This window comes from Mustela nivalis (genome assembly GCF_964662115.1).
Source record: "Mustela nivalis genome assembly, chromosome: 8".
Classification (NCBI taxonomy): Eukaryota; Metazoa; Chordata; class Mammalia; order Carnivora; family Mustelidae; genus Mustela; species Mustela nivalis.
The window spans coordinates 7760737-7787214 of record NC_139027.1 but is presented as its reverse complement, the minus strand read 5'-3'; the positions used below and the strand labels follow the sequence as shown (position 1 = coordinate 7787214).

General features: G+C 49.9%; 1 protein-coding gene across 8 annotated transcripts in view; it reads right to left on the bottom strand.

Moving 5' to 3' along the window:
* LPIN1 (lipin 1) overlaps nucleotides 1-26478 on the bottom strand; it is a 125965-nt gene that overhangs the window by 59343 nt on the left and 40144 nt on the right. For 4 of the 8 annotated variants that reach the window (XM_082745648.1, XM_082745646.1, XM_082745649.1 and 1 more), the window contains exon 1: nucleotides 8267-8350. The exons of 2 other annotated variants lie outside the window; for them this stretch is intronic. The gene's annotated coding sequence lies outside the window, so the exon portion shown is untranslated. Of the gene's footprint in view, nucleotides 1-8189; nucleotides 8234-8266; nucleotides 8351-26478 lie in introns of those variants that run through there. 2 more of the 8 variants (XM_082745650.1, XM_082745647.1) reach the window with 2 other exon arrangements.

The following is a 26478-nucleotide window of genomic DNA, read 5'->3' as shown; positions in this document are numbered from 1 at the left end:
GGGTCCCAGCCTTCCAGCTGCTTCGGTTAGAGGAGCGCATCTGAGAGGCTTCTAAACATGCAGACTTTTCCAGCAACACCAGGCAAAGATGATAGAGCAGCAAACCAGCGTGACACAAACCACTGCCTGTTCTCACCCACCACGGAAGGTGGGACAATGCCCTGGTGGGGACAGTAACAGAGTTTAAACTACTTAATTGTTTACCATAACGATGCAAAGGATAGAATTTTCCCATCTTGCCTAGAAGGAAACCGAGCTCTAGACCTGACGTCACTTGCTCAGGGTCCCGGGGCAGGGAAGGGACAGAACAGCACCGGAATCCAGGTTTAGTCTGTATCCAGCATTGTGACGATCCTACAACCCTTCCGTATGACTGGACGCTCCAATCTATGTGCAGGGCGGCACATACAGGCTTCAAATTCCATATGCAGGAAAGTGTAATACCCAGGACGTGCAAATATCTTTGCTGACGCCAACATCAGCCTCAAGAGGTACGTGTGAATAGCTCTCTTTCTTTTTCCTAAGCTAGTGTCTGGTTTGGAAATGGGTCTGCTTGCCCCGGAGATCCACCTGTGCGTGCCAGTCGGTCCCAGAGTGACTGGCCAGCCTCGCCTCTGCCATCTCCAGATGGCACACAGGGAAAGAGGAGGCCTGAAAGGGGCTCATTCCTTCGCAGTTAAAGAAGAGAAAGGGCAGAGGCCCCTGGGGGACTCAGGGGGTTGAGCATCTGCCTTCGGCTCAGGTCATGATCCCCGACACCTGGCTCCTTGCTAAGTGGGGAGCCTGATTCTCCCTCTCCCTCTCCCTGCTACGCCATCTGCTTGTACGCTCTGTCAAATATATAAAAATTCTTAAAAAAAAAAAAAGAAGAAGAAGAAGAAGAGGAGAAAGGGCAGAGATTTTGCTAGTAAAGTCTGAATACTCGGGGATCAAATCACCCCATCCTCTTTTTATCCCGATCTACAGTAAATACCCGGAGGTTGTCTCTGAGGACAGGTGACAGACCACCGCGCCCCCCCCTTCCTGCCTCTGAGGACAGGTGACAGACCACCACCGCGCCCCCCCCCTCCTGCCTCTGAGGACAGGTGACAGACCACCGCGCCCCCCTTCCTGCCTCTGAGGACAGGTGACAGACCACCACCGCGCCCCCCCCTCCTGCCTCTGAGGACAGGTGACAGACCACCGCGCCCCCCTTCCTGCCTCTGAGGACAGGTGACAGACCACCGTGCCCCCCCCCCGCTTTCTGCCCCTATCATTCCCCCCTTCATGCAGCAAAGACTGCACAGACTCTCACCCTGCACCTGGCTGTGGGTATGGCCCCAGGGAGGGTGTGTTCCTGGCCTTGAGAAACAGGAAGTCTCCTATCTTAATTGGCTCAGTTATCAACAACTGAATATTGAGGTCCATTTATAACTTTCCCGAAAAGGGCAGAATTTGCCTTGGAGAGTGAGTACCCTGTCACTAGGAATATTTTAACCACTGGGCTTTTAGTCAGGACAGTTCTTCCTCAAAAATACAACAAAGGCTGCCTCCTCCGAGTTCTCCCCACAGGTCCTTCAAGGCCCAGGAGGTCTCATCCTGCAGTCTCCGGTTGTCCTGAGGCCATCAGAGGACAGCTAAGTGATGGCCCCTGGTACCCTAACAGGCATGGAACACGCTGGGCTCAGAAAGATGAGGGGGGCCTCCACTCACCACCTCAACACTGTTCTCCCCAGATCACACTCTGTGTCTCCACGTCTAGGATGCACACCTGACCAAGAAGTCTAAGTGAGAGCACAAATAGCACGCTGCTCCCAGGGCCGGCCAAGTTGCGTTCACCTGGGAGGTTATGAGGTAAGTGCTGGTATTCAGCCAAAGCATTGAAAAACAGAAACAACAAAAAGACAATTTCTAAGAAATCCCCTGAATGGCCTAATGACTAAGAAGACTTGCAAGAAAATTACACTGGTTTATAAGAAGTGTGTCTTCCTTTTGTAATTCATATTAACAGCAAATAAGTCCTTCTTCAGAGCCTTGCAAACTGACTTATCCATCGGTAGAAGTGATCAGTTACACATAAATGACAAAAAAAGGAAGTATGACATGGTTGCAGCAAGAGGCAGAGAGAAGAACACCCCCCCTGAGAATCAAGATACCTCGGTTTCCTCCCTGGCCTGCCACACCGGGGGGCGGGGGGGCACACTTCCTTCCCTCTGGCCGGCTACCCCAACTAGCTCCCCAGTCCTCAACACGGTGCTAAGACAAGCTGCTTAAATGAAGGGTAGAGTCCTTGGGGAAAGCTTGAGATGCTTCTAGAAACCATGCAGGTCAGACTGACACTTCCTGCAGAAGTGATAGAGCAGAAAACCCAGCCGGCCCGAGCTTCCCCCACCAAAGCCCTGGGTAAAGCAGGCGGAGAACACAGAATTCGCGCTCATCACGGCTCAGTTTCAGGACCGGGGGAAGGGCGAGCCAGCTCCCAGATGATGGTACAGGCGGAGGTGTGGAGAGAGTGTCCCTTGGGGAGGAGACTGTTACCTACCACTCAGGACAAAGAGCAAAGGCCTGGGAAGTTTCCTTCTCCTTCAAGCCCCCACCCCCACAATTAGGGGCAGGAACGCCCCTTGCTGGAACGAATCTGTATGATTCCTGGCACAAGGCAGATGCTCGAGCATCAGTTAGCGCAATCTTGAGTGGTTCCAGAAGCGAGGCACTGGAAGAGGCGGGACTGGAGGTCTCATAACTTCTTGCCTAGTTATTACATCAGAAAAATCAGCTTTTCACCCCAAATCGACAGACACTCTGAACTTCACAAATTGCCAAGAAACTCTGCTTTCTTGGAAGTTCTGCCAAAATTCAAAACCCTGGCCACAGCACTCATGACCCGGCAGTGTCTGCTACCTCCACCCGTCTCCACGCGATGGAAGTCCGTTTAAGACGGCCTCACACTGACCCAGTAGGAAAAAATGGGCAGAATACAGAGCGGGGTCGCAGAGAGAGAAGCCCATTCAGTCTGTGATACACGGGATACTCAACCCCATTCATCAGTTAAGATACACAAAGGAGGCCTCTCAGACAGTCTAAACTCAGAGCACCTTGTAAAAAACTGCAGAGCTGGTGACAGCAGGAGAAACCAAGTCATCACCCCCTACTGGTGGGTAAGAAACGGGATGAGCCCTGGGGTACATTCGTTTTTGGCAAATACTTCGCCAGCATTCCTACTGCTATAAGATCCGTGTCCAAAACTGTAATTGTGCATTGACTGTAATAGGGAAAACTGGAAACAATTTAAATGTCTATAGGACTGGTTAAATAAACCATGTTAACAGATCATCATAAACCTGACTAAAAAAAAAAACAAAACCCAGGGAGAGGTAGTCCCACAAATACTAAATCGACAAAGGTATCTATTGAGTGAAAGGGTATACAAATATTGATAAAATGAATCAATTTAAGCATTACTTTTACACACAGTCTGAGGTGCACAAATAAATAAATAAATAATTTGGGGCTGACTCACATACCAAACAAGGTCACAGGCTGAGCCCTGGGGACCAGGTCGTGGAAACAAGACCTTTGCTTTCACCATTTTCATATCCACAGCGTTGGTTCTGACTTTTGTTTTTTCCATGCGTACGTACTTTTGGTTTTTCCATGCGTACGTATTATTTGAACAGTAACTTCGAATGGCCTCAGAGAACTGGCTGAGGCATGGAAAACTCTGGCCCACTCAGTGGCCAGTGAAACTGCTGGGACAAGAAGGGGTGACAGGGGGATTCTGTGTTGGTCAGAAAGGTCAGAGGGTGACCACTCAGCTCCTCCGGCGTTGGGATTTCACAACGCTCGGATCTTATAATCCCATGTGATGAGAGTTCTCGGGTCCCCGCCAAGGAGCACAGGAGGCCTGGACGGGAGTAGAGGACACCGAGATCCACACCGCAGGGCGGCCAGTGCGCCGGGCCAAACCCCTCCAGGTTGAGACCCCAGTCCTCTGGCTCTTAACTACTTAACCCACTCACGAACGGAGCACAGGGCCTGCCTCGGCATCCTCTCTGCACAGCTGCACGGGCCCTCCCTCCACATGTGCATCGTGGTCGCGAGGAATGTCCTCCTTCTGTGACTTCCGCTTCCATGTGACCCCCGCCCACTCCACCCCCGCAGCTCACGGAGGGCCGTATCCCCTGATGTTCGAGAGCGCTGCCTACAGCTCAGGGGATGAGAATGCACACTCTCCTGGAGGCACGGGGCTGGCGTTCCGATCCCAGCTCTGCCACCCACTAGCCTGTGACCACGCGTCAATGACTAACCTAAGCCTCAGTTTCATATCTGTAAAAGGGGTGAACACCGTCCGCCTCACAGGACTGGAGGTATGTAAAGTATTTTTCCAAGTACGTGCACCCAATGCAAGCCACGTGCCAATCCCATGCTCACAAACGGCTCCCAGACTCCAAATGAAGGCTCTGGCCTTAACAAATTTAAATTGCACCTTCCCAGAAAGAGAACGGCGGGGAATATCATAGGTTAAAATTAACGCAGAAATATTAGAAGGCTATGTTTCTATTACCATAGGGTGATAATACCTTTGTTCAAAAGGGCAAACCCCCAGATTGGGCAGCATTCTGAGATTAGGCAGAACTCCCCAGCAGGAAATTCTTTGGCAGAAGTGGTTGCCAAGGAGAACGTCTCGTTGGGCCATGGTGCCCTGTTATCCCATGACCTTTGCTGCTTGTATGTTGTCTTTTGCAAATCAAAGGGTATGACTAGTGAGACCCGTGAACGCAGAAAGATTTTGCCAGAAAGAGAAAGTACACGTATCCAAGGAGACAGAGGGACCTCTGGGAATAAGGCACATGGGGTAAATGTGCTCACAGTGTCCCAGAAGCCTCTAGAAAACAGGTGTATCTTGATCACAGGGTCCATAGCTCCTCGAGCAAGGTAGAGAACATCGCACTAGGAGCAAACAGATGGTTGACACAGAGCCCTGAATGTCCTAACAGCTGTAGCTTTGTTCTGGAAAGCCCTGGCATTCAGTACCAGCAAAAATCTAAGTTGTTGAAGGACTCACACAGCTTGGTCGGAGGGTTAAAAGATGTGGCCATGCTCGCCAGCCTGAAAAGCTCCCTGCTGTCTCCAGCCTGAGCCCTGTCCATTCGCAAGGTTGTGCGGCTCGCCCTCCCCACACACCCATGTACTCTTCCTCACACACCCGCCTGCCCTCCCTCCACGGGGGTGTGCAATCTCATACACACACACACGCACGCACACACACACACGCACACACACACGCATATCATGGGCTAAAACAAGTTCCACAAAGCATTATCTGGTTTCTCCTTTTCTATTTCACTTTTTTAAAATGTCTGTAGGCCAACAAAACTGACCAGGAGGTCCCACAGTGCATGCACTGCGACAAATACTGACCTATGCCTAGACTCAGAACTCTGTGCAGAGCTGACCTCTTCCTCCTCGAGACACTCACTCTGCAGCTGATACTCCAGCCTGCCCACAGCCCAGCCTGGCCCAGCCTCTGCCGGCTCACTTCTTACTTCTCAGTTTGCTGAATAAAAGGTGGGGAGAGGGGAGGGCTAGGATGGAGGAAGAGGAAGAGGTGCACAGGGAAGTGGGGAGGACACAGGAAGGAGAGGGCAGGCCAATGCAGGACATCAGGACAGCAGGGGCACCTTCAGCCAGCCGCCCCCCCTCCACTTCCCCAAGCAGGAGCTGCCAGGAGCTAAAGCAGGTATTGGGCTCCTCACTCACAGCTTAGAAAGTTCCCATTTCCGAAATGACCAGCTAATAGGCCCCTGGAGCCTTCCATACATGAAGAATTAAGCTGGGCCCTGCCTAACTCTTTTCACAAATTCCATTCCAATTTTGAGTGGGCTTACCCCATAATAACCTGCGGTAGTATTCAATAAAATGTACAGTGTGACATCACCCTTCACAGGGGGCCCGCCCAATGCTGACAGCACGCCACTGATCTGTCTGAACCTCCTGTCTTCCGCCTCAGGACCTCAACAGCTCCGAATGCCCCCAACCCAGTCACACTAGGAAGCTGTCGTGCAAACAGGTCCCGGCATTAGCCTCCGTGTCCCACAAGGATTGCAGTCTTCTTAGTGTTTCTCTAAAATGCTCCAAAAGCCACTCCAATTGCGGCAATACCACCCCCCCACCCATCCCCAACCCTCCCCTCCAAGAAGCTGCTGGCAACCCTCACCCACACCCATCTGAATGCTCCCCACATCAGTTTGTCTTGTGTACCTTGAACCCAGTGAGAGGACCCAGGAGAGGCCAACTCCCAATAGGAGACCTCTGGGGGGGGGGGGTCCCCCACAGTGATGATCTGCAGCCCAGGGGCCAGCGTTGGCCAGAACTGCCTCAGCCCTACAAACAGTCCTCCTCACTGGTACCCCGTGTTCCTCCCGAAAATAATAACCTCCGCAGTGAGTCCCGGCCCCTCTATTCTGTCTCTTGTATATCTCAGTTCATTTTTACAGTAATCTCCTGAATAGGTATGGTTATCTCTACATCTCACGGATGAAGAAACCAAGGTTCAGAGAATTTAAGTCTTTGGCCCAAGTCATACAGTGTAACTGCAAAGCGCTAGCCCCAGCACCCCACAGGCCCATGGTGGCCTCTTCGAACTATCTTTCCATCTCCTGGCTTCCCCTTCCCTCTGGGTCCAGGGCTCTGAGTTCAGCTCACTGGGAAAGGGCTGGGCCCATAGACCTCCCTCTGGTAGGGCCAGTCTGGCCATCCTCACCCCATCTGGGAAAAACTCTCCCCAGCCATTCCCGAGGTCCCCCAAGGACACAGAGATCCTTAAGGCCCTCCCATGAACCCTCAAGTTCTGTCCCACAGAACTAGACTCAGCAGGTAGGTTTGTGTCTTGCAGTGTGTTCTCTTCTAGAGTGAGGAGATTTTGATAAACGAGATCTGAGGGGGGAGCACACTTGCCCAGGAGCCTCCAGAAAGCTCAGGAAGAGCTAAGTTCACGTTCAAGACTCTGGCCAAGCCCAGCTCCACAACACTACACAGCCCTACCTACAAACAGGAAGAAAAGCTCCCAAATGCACATCCAGAAATAAACATGCCAAATAATAATACAAATGTTGACAAATAGGAAGAATTATCAAAACACAGAACCATAAGTCAAACTCAGATCTCCCAACATGGGGGGAGGGAGGAGTGTGTGTTTATTTCTCAATCACTACCCATTCCTCAACCGCTTCCTTTAATTCATAAGACCTGAATTATAGAACAGATAAAAATCCACAATCATGCCATTCCTCAGATAAAAAAAAAAACAAACAAACAAACCTTACAAACTCTTATCTTTTCCAAAATACTCCTACTATCCTGGGGATACTACTGAGTGCTAAAAAAAAACTCTCTGAGTTAATCTGCCGGGTTCTTTAGTTCGAGTTTCCTGTTTGGTGGTCAAACGCTGGGTTGACTTCTACTTTCTCCAGCGACTACGCTCCACGTAAATTAGCCGCCCGTTACCTACACCGCAGCGCTATGGCACTTGAGTTATTTCCAAACCACTACTTTTCATCCTACATTTTCCTGGCCCTCCCCAAAATTCTTCGCAAGGGCACGGGATGGCACTGACCAGGCCTAGCACCCACTCGGCCGCAGGAAAGATGCACGGAGGCCCGGCAGGGGAGAAAACAAGGGTCATCTGAGAACCGGATTCCAACCCTGGTCAACCTGCCGGCGTGTGACCTTGCTCACGTAGGTCAGCCTCCCTGGGCCTCAGTTTCCTCCACTGCAGGGCAAAAATCCTAAGCCTCGGGGCACATTTTCACAAAAGTTCCGGGCGCACCGCAGGAACTGCCCGCTGCACCGCCGGAACGCACCCGTGCCCGCTGGATGGAGCCCGTCCCGCCGTCCCAGGGACCCGCGGCAGCCCCCCGGGCTCCACCAGGCGGGTCAAGGTCAGCCCGGCGTGCGCCCCGAAAGGGAAGGCCCGAGGGATGCTGGCGACACGGCCCGGAGGAGCCGGAGCTGGGGCCTGCTTCTCCGCCTCCGTCGCCGCAGCACTTCCCCCGAGAGGGCCGCGGGGACCGAGCTCCGTCCTCCCGCGTCGGGTCAGCCCCGGCCCCGGCCCCGGCCCCGGCTCCGCTACCGCCCCGGCCCCACCGCGCGCCCCCAGCTCTTGGGGCTCTCCCCGCCCCGCCCGGCCTCGCCGAGGCTGCGGCCCCTGCCTGGTAGCGGCCGGGGTCCCCCCGCGGCTCGGTCTGGGGCTCGGCGAGCGGCGGGCGGCGCGGAAGCGTCCACTCACCGTGCGGCGCCGCGCGCGTGGCCGCCTTTGTATGCAAACACTCCGTCCGCCGCGCGCCCGCTGTCAGCGCCTACTGCCCCCGGCGGCGGGGGCGGGGCGGGGGCGGGGCGAGGGCGGGGCGGAGGCGGGGCGAGCGGGGCCGCGCGAGGGCCTCCGCGAGGCGCGAGCCGCTCCGCGGCTTTCAAGGCCCTCCTGGCCGGTGGCAGCCGAGCCTCCACCCTAGGAAGGCTCCGTCCAGTCCGCTTGCCCTTTCTTCACCGCCCACCTCAGCTTTCCTGTTGGGCCTGGCACCTTAGGCCACATTTCTGATTATCATACCCAAAGCTGAAGTCATTTATTTAATTCTCCAGGCTGAGCTGACATGCTGCGGGAAGCCTCTGAATTCAGGGGACTGGCAACCTCGGCCGCAGGGCAGCGGGGCAAAGCGCTCCGAAACCCCCCAGGGCCTGACGGGCTGCCACCGGGGCCCTACTCTTCAAGAGCGGTGGGACCCAGGCAAGTCCCTTAACGTTACTGACCCAGGGCCTTGGTGTCTCTAACCATGTGGTGGCAGGCAGCCTTGTTAGCCAAATTGCAATTTACACCTACCTTTTCAACATTGGTTCACCTTCCCCTTTATTCAAACGCCCAAGCACTCCTACCTCGTCCACTCATTAAGCAAATACTTGTCAGGCTCTGCTCTGAACACTAAGAACGAGAGACGGGACCTGCTCCTTTGGAGCTTCCATTCTCCAGCAAGCAGACAGGCAAGGGACAAATAATGAAGGAAACAATATACGGCTACCTGGTGGAGATCGATGATCACAGGCCGTCACGTCTGAACGGAAATCCTAAATGACAAGAAACACTGGAGTCCTACAAAGATTTGGGGGCAGAGCTTTTTAGAGAGCAGAAACAGTAGGTGTAAAGGTCCTGAGGTGGTCCTCTGTGAGCGGCTGGAGACAGGCGGTAGCTGGAAGGGTAGCAGGGACCAGATTTGGGGGGATCTTGTAGGCCAACTAAGAAGTTTAGATATTCCGAGAAGGATTTCAAGCCTGAGAATTATATGATCCAATTTACTTTTTTTTTAAGATTTTATTTATTTGGCAGAGAGAGACACCACGAGAGAGGGAACACACACCGGGGAGTGAGAGAGGAAGAAGCAGGCTTCCTGCTAAGCAGTGAGCCCAATGCAGGGCTCGATCCCAGGAGCCTGGGATCATGACCTGAGCTGAAGGCGATGCTTAATGGACTGAGCCACCGAGGCGTCCCTAACTTTAATTTTTTCAAAACCAGTTCTCTTTTATATGGAAAATGGAGGGAGGGTCGTAGCGGGCCAGAGTGGAAAAGCACACAGCACTACAGAAAACCAGAGGAGATGATACGGCTCTGATGGGAGAGGTGAGGCGGTTGTGAGAAGTGGATAGACCTCGAATATATTTTGGAGGTAAAACCCATGGATTGGTGGATGTATGGGTGGGTTGGATATGGTGAATCCAGGGTTAAATCCCCATATGGAGCTTGAACAACAGAGAGACAAGGGTGCTGGTGACTGAGCCAGAAGGAAGAAGAAGCAGGCTTGGAAGAAAACTCAGGAGTGCAGTCTGGGCCACTTTGAGATGCTTTTCAGCCATCCCAGAGGAGATGTCGGGAAGCATCTTTAGAGAAGCAGGCCTGGCTCGCTATAGAAGACAGGGGTCATTTCCCCGGGCACTTTGCCCAGGTGATGTGTCTCCTTCCAGCTGGCCATCGTTGGGTGTGTTCAAGCTGGTCTTGGGGTGACTGCCATGGAGGCAGCCTGTGCCCAGAAAAGCAGGTGACCCCTTCCCATTGGCACTTGGGAGGAGGGGGGCTACCAATCAAATCATCAATAATGAGTGACATTCCTCCACAGGGATGCGTCTCTGAGACCACAGAGAAAAGGTTACCACTGCGGCCAGCAGATTGCAGGGCCCCAGAAGGAAACATTCTTATGCTCCCCACTCTCCTAGGCAGTATTTGGCCTCGGAGTCAAGAAGCAAGGCTACCCTAATGGAAAGGCTTTCTGGAAGGAAAGTCCAACTTCAGGCCACTTAAGTGAAGACTTTGCTTAAAATAGATCTTGAATTATTAAAATTTGTAGACTAGAGGTCTAAACACAGACGAAAATCCAGTCCGAAGCACTCATCTATGAATGATGAATGTGGGGCAGAATGGGGTTGAGGTTCACCCCAGGTCACCCCAAGTGAGGTCTGATGGCTGCCAAGCTTAGCCTGTCACCTCAGGGGAGGAGCTTCTCCTGCTCTCCCCATTCCTGCCACCATATCTACACAGGGCCAGATGCTGAAGGGGGACATTTTTTCAGACAAGTCTCCAGGAGAGAACATGCTCTAGATTACGTTTCGCTTTCTGATCCTGCCCTGTCTGGAGTCCCCCTGGGAGGGCCCTTTCTGTGCAGTCAGCTACTAGGCTGGTGACAAGGCTATGACTCAGCCCGGAGAGCTGAGGTGATCCCCTTGGCCAATCCCTGCACCTGCCGTCTTCAGCCCAACTCGGAAGATGAGAAGGGACCAGGGACCGCAGAGATAAGTAAACTTGCTCTAGTCTCCAGCAGGAGGAGGAAGGAAGGGCTGAATGGAGCCCGGCAGAGCAGCACACACATCCTTGATTCTAAAGTCAGTTTCACAATCTAGAAAATGGGAGGCAGATCCACTGTGAGGATGGAAAAGTCCACCACGTAAAAGTCATGGCACAGTGGCTGACTTGAAAGATTTCTGAATTCTAAAACCCCCCTACATTAGGAAGCGGCGACTCCCAGAAGGATGTGTCCTGTACTTAGCCCCACTGTGATCCGGAGAGGGACCACTGGGCTCACTGAGCTCCAGGACACAGCAGGCCCCCGAGCCCCCTCCCAGGAGAGCCCAGAGATCCCCCCTGAGCCCCCCTCCCCAAACAATGACAATTCTCCAACTGCCCCAACCATTCTGTGCATACAGCGAGGAGGGTTGTAAAAGCAGCCCTATTTGAACTGGAAACCTCCCCCTTTTTAGCAGGGATTATAACTGCAATATCCTGGGAACTCTGGACTTTTCCAGATGTATTACCCACACAATGGAAAGGGCTTTGCATGGGGTGGAGGAGGGGGGGACAGGAGGGGTGAATGCCCCTCTTCACGGGACTCCAGGACGCACTGTCAGTAGGGCTATGGATGGCTGGTCTCCTGACACCTCCGAGGAGGGGCATCCATGCTCAGCTCTGTAAATGTCCCAGGGAAAGGAAGGACACTAAAAAAAAAAAAAAAAACAGTGAATTTTCCCTCAGAGGGCTGCCCTTGATCTCTGGTAGGGATGATTGATGACTTGGGCTCTCGGGAAGGGAGGGAACCTCCTCGGGATCCAGAGCCAGTCCTTCGTCAGCACGGGCCCCTGGTGAAGTAGGTGACTTCAGCTCGGGGATCTCCGAAAATCAGGTGGGAACCTGGTGCCATCTCACCCCCTCAAAGGGTGGGGGACAGAGCAGCCCGGAAAGCAGCCAGAGACAGAGTGGGTCCCCTGGGTGCAGGTGAGTGGGCTGACCAAAGCAAGTTTCAGGGGAGGGGAGGAAGGTGTGGGAGACACTGGGCCCTACAAGGAGAGGAGGAGGAGGAGGAGGTTGGGCCTGGGAAACTGGGCAACCAAAGCACAGAGGCCCACCCCCAAACTGGAAAGAGGATGTCCATTAGGACTGAGGCATCCAAGAGAGCAAAAGAAGTCCCAGGGAGATAAAGGGGAGGGGCTGATGGTGGGCTACAGCTGGAGGACACGCCACCTAACTCCCCCTAACAGTTACGTGGAATAGACAGCCCCGAATATCCTCCCTGAGCACACGCCAAGCAGCCGAGGACAAGGACACACAGGAGCTGTGTCCATGATGCAGCCACGAGGCAAGGAAACCCCCAGGCTTGGGGCACAGGGAGCTGTGCCTGACCCAGGGGTCCTGCTCTGGGACAGTGACTGCTGGGCCCACACCAGCCTCCCTCTAGGACAGGAGCGCTGGGAGCTGCCCCCGGGAGCAGACCAGACTCAGCACATGACCGCAGTGAGTACACGGTCTGGGGTCGGAATCAGGACCAATCGCACCAACACACGTACAGAACTATCCCCCCCCCCCAGTACCCACGCCAGGACTGCCATGACCTGAAGGCTCCTGCCCCGAGGAGGAGGGGTCTGACGACCTTGGTGCCCTGCGCAGGCCCTCATCTAGGCTAATCTAGGACAGGTGTGGAGGAACGGAGCTGTGGGCGTGGGAACCTCCCATGCAGAGCAGTCTGGTGTGTGCAGGGGTGAAGGAAGGTGCTGGCTGGCCTCCGATGGGGTGAGGGAGACCACAGCAAGTCCATGACTGCCCCGGCAGAGCTCCCAGCCTCTGTCCCCGGGGATTAGGAGATGCTGGGACACCCTTTCTCCTCCGGAGAAGGTTCTTAAGGACCCAGGCAAGGTAAAAAAGAGATTTTTGCTGGGACCCGAACTTGGGTTCTTCTTCCCAGTGCACTCTGGGCCTGCAGGACCCAGGCCTCCGCTGTTAAAACAAAAGCCACTGGCCCAAGGTGAAGGAATCCCTTGCCCCCAGAGTAAGAAAACCATGAGGAAAACTCTTGTAATTTCAGGAGTGGAATTCACATAATATCTTTTTTTTTTTAAGATTTTTTTTTTTAATTGCCAGAGAGAGAGCACAGGGGAGAGAGAAAACGGGAGTACGAGCAGGGGGAGCAGCAGGCTCCCCGCTGAGCAAAGAACCTCATGTGGCACTTGATTCCAGGACCCTGGGATCATGACTCGAGCCAAAGATAGACTTCCAACTGACTGAGCCACCAGGTGTCCCCAGGAGTGGACTTCAAAGCTGATAAATCTGGCATTTTCTGGTCAGACCCAAAGAGGTGATCTATCACACAGACTTCTCCATCTCATAAAGCAAGATGAGGTAATCCACCCAGTAAGAACCCCTGTCCAGGGCACCTGGGTGGCTTAGTCATAAACAGCTGCCTTCAGCTCAGGTCATGATCCCAGGGTCCTGGGATGGAGCCCTGCCTCCGGCTCCCTGCTCAACAGGAAGCCTGCTTCTCCCTCTCCCACCCTCCCTGCTTGTGTTCCCTCTCTTGCTGTCTCTCTCTCTCTGTGTCAGATAATAAAATAAAATAAAATAAAATAAAATAAAATAAAGAATTCCTATCCTTCTCCCTAGGGGAAGCTGACCTGGCCTGAAACAATCCTTTCTTCTCTTTTGCTAATTTCTTGCCCCACACTCCTTTCCATAAAAACTTTGTATTTTATACCACTCCTCTGAGCTCCCCTGTCACCCTGCAGATGGGATGCTACCTGATTCATCATGACTTAATAAAGCCAAGTAGATTTTCATATTTCATGTTTCATAAACAAAATTGCATTATGTTTTTTTTTTTTTAACTCTGCAAAACAGCCCACACACCTTGGAGGATGTGTCCTACAATGTGAGCCCCAGATCGGTGTGTCTCAGTTTACTTTATAGGCTTGACCCTTCCCAGCTTGTCCCCAAGCTTTCGGTAAACAGTTGTCTCTGCCAGTCCCAGACTGATCATCACCCCATCTGGAATGGCCTGAGCATTTGCCAATCAGAATGGACACCGGGCACAGCGGAGCGGGACCAGCTGGATTATGGAGGTCAGGAGGGGAAGGGGGAGAACGCGTGAGGTGACAGGAGTGAGGCCACTTAGGGAACTTGGGACAATGACTAGTAATTCGTGTTTCTAAATTTCTAATATTTTAACCATTGCTGAGGCCATATTAGTGGACTCTAGCTGGATCTACCCCAAAAGAAAACATACTCAGAGTTAACTGAGAAATGCATGGTGAGGTTCCTGACCCCCGCCCCCCATTTATATGTTGAAGCCCCAATTTCCAAGGTGACGGCATTTGGAGATGGGGAGGTGGTTAGGCCTAGTTGAGGTCATGAAGATGGGGCTCTTCCAGCAACCTGGACGTCAGAGCTAAGCATAGGGATTCTACCTCTGACCTCAGTGGGGAAAGCTGACTCCAATAAAATCTGGTTCCTGCAAAGACACCAGGAGCCTACTACAGGGCTGTGGGCTCTGGGCCAGCCTCAAGGTTCTTGCTCAGCTACTAGGCTTTTTGGCCGATGGAACTTTGCTACCAGTTAAGATAAAAATCAATGTTTCCTTCGTAATGCGATCCTTTGTCAGCTCTAAAAAAAAAAAAAAAAAAAAAAATTCAGGAAGCAGAGAAGGACTGGATCTGCCAACAAATTACAACACCTGTTAACGTGCAGAATTTAAATGCTGCGGGCTGCTTGCCTACAGCCATCCACGCTGGCACCTGCTTGCTGTCTTCAGCCTAAATACAACCTCTTTAATTGTTATTGACCTAGAACCTGGGCTGGTGGGGGGAAGTAACTCTACACTGTGAGGATTTCAACTCCTCTAGCTCATCATCTCTTGTTCTTACAATAAACAAAATCATTCCAGAACTGGACATTTCACCCACCCCTAATATTGTAAGTCGTGCTTCCCACCAAGATGTGCCACATATTAGAATCACTTGGGAAACTGTCACAACTCTCAGTGCCCAGGGGCACCTGGGCAGCTCAGTCAGGTGAGCGTCCAGCTCTTGCTTTCGGCTCAGGTCCCGATCTCAGGATCCTGGGATGGAGCCAGGAGTTGGCTCTGCTCAGCTGCTTGAGGATTCGAGGACTCTCTCCCTCCTTTTCGCTCTGCCCCTCCCCCGCTCATGCTCACTCTCGCTCGCTCTTTCTCTCTCTCTTAAACAACAACAACAAAACTCTCAATGCCCAGACTATAGTCCACATCCATCGATCAAGCACAGTTTCTCAGGGTAAGGCCCAGCACCAGTGTGTTGCAAAACTCCCCGTCAGATTCCCGGGTCCAGTCACTTCCAAGAACCAGTGTTCCCAGAGTCCACTTCCCTTTAGCCTGTATCCTGGCCACTGTGGTCTCTCTCAAAGCCCATCTTCCCCTCTCCCAGCCCCCCATGCCAAGGGCCACCATATCACATATTTCTTCTAAGTGTCCATACAATGGAACCCATACAAGCCAGCTCAAGCAAAGAGTGTGTGTGTGTGTGTGTGTGTGTAGAGCATGATGTATTCAAAGGAGTCAGGGATTCCGGACATGGGCCTTGATCTCTGGTGGTTTTCTCTGGTACTCAGTCCCTTCACCCGGGGATAACTCCACCCCCTCTCAACCCCAGCCCGTTTCCTCGGCTCCCCCAACTCCAGATTCTCGTCCTTCATTGGTCTGGCCACCCCACAGCCTGTCATGCGCCTCTCCCCTCCACACACCATTCCCTGCAGATCCTCTGTCTCCAACATTCCAAGAGAAAAGTCCCATCAACCCAGGTCACCCTCTCACCCAGTTACACACAGTCTTACGTCGCTGACATCCTAGGGATGGCCACCTTCAGGTCACGTGTCCCTCCCTGGTTCAGAGCTCCCTGTTCTGCTCACAGCCCCTTTTCCTTCACCCAGTGCACCCCAGACACAATGTTAAATGCTGGAGAAGATAGGCGCCATGAGCCAGGTACCATGGCTTCCTCCTAGGCCTTCTTAAATCTGCCAGAAATCACAGTCCTGAAGTGAGCAAGTGATTTTTCAGAAGAGGAGTGCGGTGCTGTGGAAAAGCGAAGAAGCAGGGTCCACACAGAGGCCTAGGAGCCACCCAGAGAAAGGGTTCTCAGCCGGGCTTTTGATTTTCTTGCTAGTTATGGGATCGAAGGAAGGCACACTTGACCTCTGTGACCCTCAGTTTCCTTTTCTACTAGATTGGGGTACAAATGCCTGTCTTATGGGTTTGTTTAGAGGATACACGACCTAAAGCACTTGCTGCAATGTCTGGTACAATATACACAGTCCACTCTGTGAGCCTGATACCGATCATGATAACTCATCATTCGTATGTACTACGAACCCTTGGGAGCCCACTAACAAACACAGTATCGGGTGCGGGCCTTCAGGAGGGAGAAGACTTTTGACAGATGAACCGTGTTGCAGGCCGGGGCATCGCCGGCGGAAGGAACAGCACACGGAAGCCACAGTAAAGGGGCATGAGGCTCGGTGAGCTCGCAGGTCATGTGTCGCAACTGTGGGAGCAACTCCCCAATTTGCGTGCGAGAACAGACTTGTGTTTTCTCCTCTTTTCTCCGTTGTCCAGTGTGTGCTGGGCCCACGGGGAGGTCTCAGAGGACATGCTGAGTCACGGATGAATGGATCGGCCGGATTCACTTAGCACAGGAAGCAATCACCCGCTTAGGAGAATGAGAGTCAATTTCCTGGATTAAAACACATGTCCCCTGGACCCGGGAGAGCTAAATTGAATTTCCATTTCACCCAAGGCAGAATGTGAATATCTCACGTAAGGAAAATGACAGGCGCCTGCAAGGAACACGGGAGATGGTAGAGCGGCGGGACCCCTCCTGGGCAGGGTCCCCCTCCCTAGAGCGGCGGGGGCCTCCGTGAGAGCGCGTCCTCAGCATCTTTCGAGAGGCGCCGCCCAGCTGTGGCCCGTTTGCTCTTTTCTGGTGCAAGGATCAATCCAAATCGAGAAAAAACACAATCCTCCCAGTCCTCCCTGGTACACTAAGGGAGAGAGATGACCTTCCCTCTCTTTTCTTAGAGCATTTACGACACCACACTTATTAGAAATCCCTTCTCTGCCCTTTGGAGATGAAGGTAAATCTTCTTAAAGACTGAATAAGCCTCAACTAGAAGCACCTGTACAACCCATGTACCACTCCCCATGGAAACCATCTCTTTGAAAGGTAAACCCCTCACGCTCCCTCCCAGGATTCCTCAGAAGGTGGGCACCATCTAACTTCGGCAGGTGCCATGCTCACTCCAGGGTGTGGAACTAGATCCTATCCTAAGGGATGCTAGAAGTTTCATTTTCTCTTTGGCTAGAGGCCTTCAACTGCAACACAAGACGGCCACTCCACTCACAGGTAAGCTAGGACGAAGTTTGCCGACAAATGGTGTTGTCTGGTCCCTCCTGCTTGAGGACAAGGAGTCGTTGAACTTGAAAACACTATGCAGTGTGGTGTGTCAGCCTGACTCTAGAAAGGGATGAAACTTCTTTCTGTCACTGAAGTCTCTTAGCCAGTACCCTGTATGCACCTCACGTCCTGGTCTGATGCTTATTCGGTAAACATTTTCTTTCTCTTCTCCTTTGGTGGAGAGGTTTTCTGGGGGAGAAGGAGATTTTGTTTTTCATGATGCATCCCCAACACTGGCCCAGCTGTCCTCAGGACATAGGCTTTTCCTGACCTTCTGTTCAGTGAGCCAAGCCAAAAGCTGACAGTATGGTGGTTGGGGGCGGGGCGGGGGGGAGTGCTCATGTTAATTCAAGAGAGAAGCACTAGGAACCTGATTCTGGCTACAGGGCAAGTTGCTATTACTCCCTTCCATCACTCATCCTGTGAATTCTCTCTCAAAGTCAGGTTATTTGGGACTCCGAAGGACCCATGGATAGAAAGCCCCAATCTATGAACTTAATGTGGAAAAATTAAATCTTCATTTCACTGACTGCTAACTCAGATTTAGGAGTATATCCTTCTGTTATGAATGCTGGAAACAAAATACAATAGTAGTAACGGGACCTGTGACCAACACCAACACCAGCCAAAAAAAAAAAAAGCACAAGTATTTCCTTGCCCCCTCAAAGTTGTGGCAGATACTGCAAAATATTATACACGTTCATTACTACATCAAAATTACGGCTGCTATTAGATCTGCTGCACAGGGACAGGAGAAAGGAGGAAGTCAGGCTTCTAAGGGCCAGGAACAGGCAGCTAGCCTCCCCGGGGCCTTCGTCAAATAACAGAAACTTCTAACCAAACCTCACATGGTCAGGCTGTCAAGAACAAGAACCAGGGGAAAACAAGAGCAGCACAGAGAGGAAAAATAACATGCAGAGGAACCCTCTCAGAGGTTCAGCGCCAGGGAAAGTTCTACAGATGAGAGTCAAGCAGACATTGCTCTGCTAAACCCACCCCCACCAAAAAACACAAGTGTATCAGCAGGAACTTGACAGGTCTGGTGCAAGGAAGGTAAACAGAGCAATAGCTCATGCCTCCACACGGCAGGCCTACCAGGAGGAAAAGCAGGTCCCCTTCTGGAGAGAAAAACAAGTTGTCTATGTTTCTACAGTTCTACCCAGATGTCCACTTTTCAAGGAAAAAAAATTGACGCAAATGAGAAGGCAAGAAGAAAAAGCACCACGCTCCCAGGAGACAGACGGCAATCGTTGAGACCCAGACTCAGGTAGACACGGATGTCGGAACTACCTGATAGGGACTTTTTTTTAACTAATTAATAGGTTGAAGTCTTTAATGCATAAGGTACACATTATGCAGGATCAGATGTGTAATTTCACAGGAGAGATGGGAACTGTAAGACTCCAATGAAGATGCTAGAAATGAAAAGTACCCTACTGAAGATGAAGAACACCTCCCGTGAGCTTATCAGTTGACTCCACATAGTGAGGAAAGAATTAGTGAAGCTGAAGTAAGTTAATTAGGGATTATCTAAACCAAAATGCAAAGAGAAAAAAAGAACGAGACAGGGAGAAAAAAAAAAAGAACAGGACATCTAAGAGCTTATCAAACAGTCTAAAATTTATGTAATGGATTCCCAGAAAGAGAAAAGAGGGAGAAAGCAGGGCAAAGAAATATTAAAAAAATAATAACAATAATGGCCTAGAATTTTCCAAATTGCTGACAGACAGCAAACTGCAGATCCAAGAGTCTCAAAACACCAAGCAAACGAGCAGGATGAATACCAGCCCTAACACACACATATAAACATGCACGTGCACACAGGCTTGTCACACTTGAACTACTGAGAATTAAGGCAAAGAGAAAATCTCAAAGACGGCCAGAGAAAAGACACATCACGCAGAGGAACAAGAAAAGCGTGACAGCAGACTTCTCATCAGAAACCATGCAAGAGAGAGTAACGTGTAGACTTTGCCGAGTCACATAATCTCTGTTGTAGCAAAATTCTGCCCTCATAGCACAAAAACAATTATGGACAACATGTAAACAAAGGGGCATGAGTTTGTCCAATAAAACATCATTTTTATAGCAGGGGGTGAACAAGATATGGCCCACGTGACACAGCGTATCAGCCCTGGTCTAACGCAAGCATCATAGCGATGTTCTGTGCACTAATGTGAAAGTGAAAGCACAGAGGACGGGAGGGAACACTTAGGGAGGTGCTGTTGCAAGGTCCTTGCCCGACACATGCAGTGCTATTATTTTAAGGGAAAGTCCAGTTGGAGATGTGAATTGCAAGCATTTCAGAAATTTCAAAAAAATTTTTAAATACCAATAACAAGTCAATAAGGAGATAAAACAGAGTCACAAAAAATGTTCAATGAACATAAGTGAAGGCAGAAGAGGAGGGAAAAAAAAAAAAAACAAAGGGCAGACGGCACAAAGAGAAAACAGCTGATCAGATGGTGGATTTAAATGCAGCCATATCAAAATCACATCAGGGGAACCTGGGTGGCTCAGTGGGTTAAAGCCTCTACCTTCAGCTCAGGTCATGATCTCAGGGTCCTGGAATCGAGCCCCGCATCAGGCTCTCTGCTCATCAGGGAGCCTACTTCCTCCTCTCTCCCTGCCTGCCTCTCTACTTGTGATCTCTATCTATCAAATAAATAAATAAAATCTTTTTTAAAAAATCACATGAAATACACCAGTCTTATCTTTTGATAAGATTGTCAGACTGAATATAACAGCACGACCTAGCTATATACTGTCTACAAGAAATCTACCGGGCAAGGAACCTGGATGGTGGATATAGGACTGTACGCATTGGTCAGTACTCAGAGAACAGTACCGTGCAAAGAACACCATTCTAGGTAAGTTTCAAAAGTCAAACATGATGCAGGAGTGAAGACACAGTGCAGGTGGTGACAAATGAGTCTAACTAACTGTATTGTAAACAAATCACAGAATCACACTGAAGAGGACGGAGAAGAAAACAACTGACCTAACTCTGGCAGCAAGTGTTTTGACTGGGTAGCATGAGGCTAACGTCACCACAGACCAAACACAAACCCTGTCCTCCAGCTGATACATGAATTTCTCACAGGGGCATGGATTGATAATATTGAAACTGCTTTATTGGGATACCAGAAATGAAAATATAAGTAAATAAATTGCAGATAATAGGAATGAGGTTTCTTGCTGTTCAGAAAGATTTTATCTGAAAGTGGGGTGGGGGGGAATGTTAGAATGTATCTTGTGGTCTGAACTGGAGTCAGATATGAGCTCATGATTGAGACTGATGGATGGGTGAGTAGATAGATGTAGATAGATAGATGAGAGATGATAGATCGATCAACATATATGTGTGCCCTATGCATAGGTTACTATACGTACATATATGTTTATCTCTTTTCACTGAGGGACTAAAAACAGTGACACTCCAGCAGCAGTGAACACAGACACACACGCACACCCAGGTCTTGGATTTTATTATTTTTTTTAAGATTTTATTTATTTCTTTGGCAGACAGAGATCACAAGTAGGCAAAGAGGCAGAGAGGAGGAAGCAGGTTCCCTGCTGAGCAGAGAGCCCAATGTGGGGCTGGATCCCAGGACCCTGGGATCATGACCTGAGCTGAAGGCAGAGGTTTTAACCCACTGAGCCACCCAGGTACCCCTGGGTCTTGGATTTTAAATGTTATTTTCCAATAAAGGAAACTAGGGTTCACTGGAGAACTGATTCCAGGGCCTAAGCAAGGAAAGTACCAGATGAACTCAGAGGTACTGAGTGGTAGCAGAAAGTAAAGAAGTGCAGAAGAGTTAGAAGGAGGAGGAGGAGGTGGGGGGAAGAGAAGAAGAAAAAGGAGAAAAAAGACGGAGGAAGAGGGGGAGGAGAGGAGGAGTGGGAGGGGAAAAGGGAGGAGGAGGAGAAAAAGGAAGAAAGGAAGGAAGGAAGGAAAATGGAGAAGCATGTTCAAAGACTACAGGAGCTGAACTGAGATATCCCCCAAGGGCCAAAGTTGGAACTTGTCCAGCAAAATAGCATTTTCAGATGACGACCCAAATAACTCAAAACAATTCATAAATCTATATGGCTATAAATGATAACCTAATAAAGCAGTGAATAATGAAGATGCAACTCTTCCTTGAAGAAGTCCAATGAAGAAGTCGAGAAAGAATGAGGGAGGCGGAAGAATCAGCGTTACAATACCCGCAGGGATTATCACGGCAGGATCTACTGATGGAAGCTGAGGTCAGTGCACAAGGGCAAAAGCAGAAACAGACTATTTCCAAGGTTTCAAAACATTTAGTACTAACAAAGGGAAGTCAGAGTGGAAAGTCCTGGCAGACATGGCCTTAACCAGACCATTAAGGCTAACATCTTGGGGATGCACAGTGACACCTCCCACCCCCATAGGAAGCACCAGGGAGGCACACCAGCTCAGTTGCCTCTTTCTCAATACCGTAACAACTGCAGTGTGATCATGAAAAAACATTAGACAAACCCAAATCAAAGGACAGCTCTTCAACAGTGTTGAGATCGTGAAAGAAAGGGGACTGAGAAACAGTCGCAGACTGGAGGAGACGAAGGAGACCTCAACTCAATGCCACTGAGAATCCTGGAACAGGAAAAGGAATTGGTAGAAAAACTGGTGGAATCTGAATAAATTTTCCAGCGAAGTTTTGAAACACTGGATCACTCGTTCAACATCGTCACCCACTCTTAGTATCAAGTGATTAATAAAGACCCAAAGGCCCAAGGAGTCTGGGAGAAAGAGCACAGTGAGTTCTAGATAGAAAAAGAGGATACATTCTTTATTTAAGAAGTTGGGAGAGGAGCCTGTGTGGCTCAGGGGGTTAAAGCCTATGCCTTTTAGCTCAGGTCATGATCCCAGTGTCCTGGGATCGAGCCCCGCATCGGGCTCTCTGCTCAGCAGGGAGCCTGCTTCCTCCCCTCTCTCTGCCTGCCTCTCTGCCTGCTTATCATCTCTCTGTGTCAAATAAATAAATAAATAATCTTAAAAAAAAAAAGATTTACATTTAAAAAAAAAAAAAGGAAGTTGGGAGGGTGGTTCTGATCCGGACCTTGAAGGATTGTCAATGACAACCAACAGAAATGAGTACAGTAGAGATCTGGGGTCGGGTCTGGGGGTAGAGGTGGTGGAGCAGCAAGTTTGTAAAAAATTTGGCAGTGGTAAAGTCCAAAATGTGTTCGGTATTCACTGTGCAGGTTGCCAAAGGGAAAATACCCTTATGGGTTTGTTAAGTGGTTAGTAGGAAAGGCAGGCTGAGACTAACACATCATGGCCTCAAATGGCAACCTAAGAAGTTAGTGCTTTATCCTAAGGTCCCAGAGAGCCAACAAAAACTTTTATAAGTAAGGGTTGAAACATTATGAAATCTCCATTTTACGAAATTGAACTTGGCCATGATGGGCAGACCACATGGGGTGAGAAGCAGAAGACAATTAAGGTAGACAATTTGTATGATAGTCTACATATCCAGTTGGAGGGTTAAGCTGTAATTGGGAGCTGACTGTCATGGAGAATTGATAAAGGGGCAACACATTTCCAAATTCACCCATTTCTAAGTCCATGTAAATGGAGAGCTCTGGCAATAATACCACCAGTCACCACGCAGGTTCAAGGTGAGGTGTAGCAGCAGCGTCTCTGCAGGGCTGACTCCATGCTATGAAATGTGAGTCCCTATAACTCCCCCTCAGTTAAGTCCCCTTTGGTTGTGGGAAAACTGATTGCTTATTTGTTTCCCCAACTAACCATTAAAGAAGGGCCAGAGAGCCAGGAAGAAAAAAGTGCTTTGGGAACCACCATCACAGGTCTCCCTGCCAGGGGCACTGGTGTGAGCCTCTGTCTATAGAGACTGGCTGCTTGGAGCGGTCTGACTCCCACCCCATCCCAATTCAGAAACAAAACAAGGGAAAAAAAGATGGTCTTAAAATCCCAATGAAATTGAACTTCCTTTAAATGTTTGCTAATTACTATTGCATGAGTAATTACTCTCGGTTCTACAGATACCTCTGCTCTGCGGAACAGAAGAAGGAAAGAGGAGGGAACTGGTAGGGGGTAGGGCGGGCAGGAGGGCAGGGGACCAGAGCGGGGAGCCAAGGGTGAATTTCACCTGCTTCACAAGGGTGCTGTGGGCTCCTTGGATCGTGGTTTGGGAATGGAAATTCCCGTCCCTCCTGCCTCTTGTCCTTCTAACGGGAATCAGACTCTGGAGATTCCGGTTGGGCACGAACTTGGAGAATTCCCTGAAAACATGCTCAATGTCAGTTGCTTGCGCACGCATCTAAATGGCATTTCTCTTGCATTTTCCATGTTAATGAGGCAAAATATTGGGAAAAGATCATTTGTATAAATTAGAATTTTGTAATATGACCATTTATGGCCAGGTTCAGCATTCTTAAAAGAACTCCACAAGAAGACAATCAATGACACTTCATAGATGAAGAGGCTTGTATAAAAGCCCAGAGCAAACCAACTAACAGAAGATGGAATCAAAACTCCCAGAGCCTCGTCATAGGCTTTTGCATCCCCAAATGTCAGCCATCAATTCCATTCTCCAGTGAGATCTGTGCCTGAGAAGCCAACATGGGGAGATTCTGACATATAACACGGGGGAAGCATTTGAAACCTCATTGCGCTCCACGCTCCCTGCCTGACATTTACCTCAGCCGCCGAAGGAAAGCCTGGTCTCCCCCACTTGGAGGGCATATTGTCGGAAACCCTTTCACCTTCCATTAACTTCAGAGGGGAGTCCCTCTTCACGGGAGCTTTGGCCTGCTGGTCGACCTTCCTCATTCTCCGGGTTGTCTGGTTCTTAGTTGGCTTGGCCACCACTTACTGACTGTCATGAGACTAGGCATGGCTGCTTCCTTCCTGGTCTTGCCCTTCTCTCTTTCTCTTGGTCTTGCCCCTCAGCACCCCCCCTCCCATTTTCTCTCCTTTCTCATCATCCTTTCCCCTGCAGGGGCTCTAGGAAAAGCTCATTGTTGGGTGGCAGCATTGTGACCACCCTCCTGGGCTTGTGATGTCAGCACATGATGGTGCCCAGAGAGAGAAAAAAAAAATGAATGAGGACTTAGTAAGGCTGCTGCACTGGGCTAATTTGAGCCCAGCACTGGATTCAGAGCTGAGTCTGGTCCACAGTGGGGCCAAGAGGAAGCTTAGAGTAGAGCATGACCAGATCCCTTCACAAAGTTGGATTTTGTCTTGTGGATTTCTGAATTCACAACAGGCTAACTGGAGGGGACTTTTAATTCAGAAAGCTGCCCTCCAACAAACTGAAGAAATGTTGAGGGTGGAAACTGACTTACCCATTTTTTTACCAAGCCATGGAAATTTGGTGTTAGGTACTGTTTCTATTATTAAGAGATTTCTATAATTGATGTAATTACCCAAAAAGCGTCAATTCCAAGAAATTTAAGGCTACATATGAACTCTTAAGTCATATGAAGCCTAAGTCACAGGGGGAAATGAATAGTTACAAGATACAATCACTAAATTGTTGTCCAGTCAACTAAAAATAGATTTAAACTGGTGATACGAATGAAAGTTTATTCTACGGTCAGAATGGAATCCTTTAAAATAAGACAGTTACTGGGGCGCCTGGGTGGCTCAGTGGGTTAAGCCTCTGCCTTCAGCTCAGGTCATGATCCCAGGGTCCTGGAATCGAGCCCTGCATCGGGCTCTCTGCTCGGCAGGGAGCCTGCTTCCTCCTCTCTCTCTGCCTGCTTCTGTGCCTACTTGGGATATCTCTCTCTCTGTCAAATAAATAAAATATTTTAAAAAATAAGACAGTTACTTCTGTACAAACATCTAAAGTCTTTGCTCAGGGGACACCTGGGTAGCTCAGTTGCTTGAGCATCCTACTCTTGATTTCGGCTCAGGTCATGTCCGCAAGGTCATGAGAGCGAACCCCACGTTGTGGGGGAAGGGGTCGACACCCAGTGGGGAGTCTGCTTAAGATTCTCTCCCCCTCCTTCTCTTTCCCTCCCTCCCTTGCCCCTGCTCATGCTCGCTTGCAGGCCCATGCACACAATCCCTCTCTCAAAGAATAAATAAATAAAATCTTCAAAAAAAAATAAATAAAGTATGCTCAGATGTGACCCTGGGAGCCCAAGAATGGAGTGGGCTTGTCCTCTCACAAGCAGTTTTGGGACACGGTGAGAATGCTTACTACCAAATGCTATGCATCAGAGTAGAAGGTGAAATTTCAAAATACCCATTCACGAACCACGGGCCACCTCATTCTTTGGGCAAATCCAGAACTGGAGCCAGCCCTCGGTCTTCCAGACACACGAAATATCGATTCCCTTCCCACATCTTCGGATGGTGATTTTGAATCCCCATGGAAAAGGTACATTTGAAAAACAAGTTCTTATAAGGAAGAGAATTTTTTTTTATCTTTCGTCTCTAGCTCATGCTGCCTTGGATAGATTCGTGGTCACTGCAGAGTCCTAAAAAGAATGCTCTAATGTCAAAAGGCTGGGTGGTAGGTTCCAGTAACTGCCTGGGATTTGTACATTGTTTTGTTGACTTGTCATTACTCAACACAGCACCGTTCAGTAGAGCGTGCAAATGTAGCACATTCAGCTGTCCTGGGTAACAGTATGCAAACGGAAACAGCAGTACCTAGAAGATCTACAGATCCTTTCCACTAAATACTAGGCTTTTCTCCTTTTTATCATTTTATTTTATTTTACTGGTCTTTTCTCTAGTTTCTCCAGATCTTGTCAACCCTCCCTTATGAAAATTTGGAGGCTAAAAAATATTCACTTGCTTCTTAATTTGTGATTCTCCTCTTCAAAAGTGTACACCCGTGTGCGATAGGCTATGGAGACCAGAAGCTATGGATGTTACTGAAGCCAGCATGTTCAACGGTCCCCGAAACTCCAGCTCCTGTAACAACAACCTGTCAACCTCCAGACAATGAGATCATGTAGCTTTGCATTTTCCCAACCCTGTGATATCAGGCTGCATGGATATATGTCCTTTAGCCTAAAAAAAGGAAGTAATTTTTGCTAGTCTTCTCCACGGGTCAGACCACACCTGCAAAACCACATCAGTGTGACCATCAGACCTGAAGGCCGTAAGGACGGCAGCAGGCCCATCTGCAAGAAGACGATCCAGCATGAAAGGAAAGGCTGAACCACTCTCCATGTGTTTAATAATAACCGAAGCCGTGTGACCTACAGAAA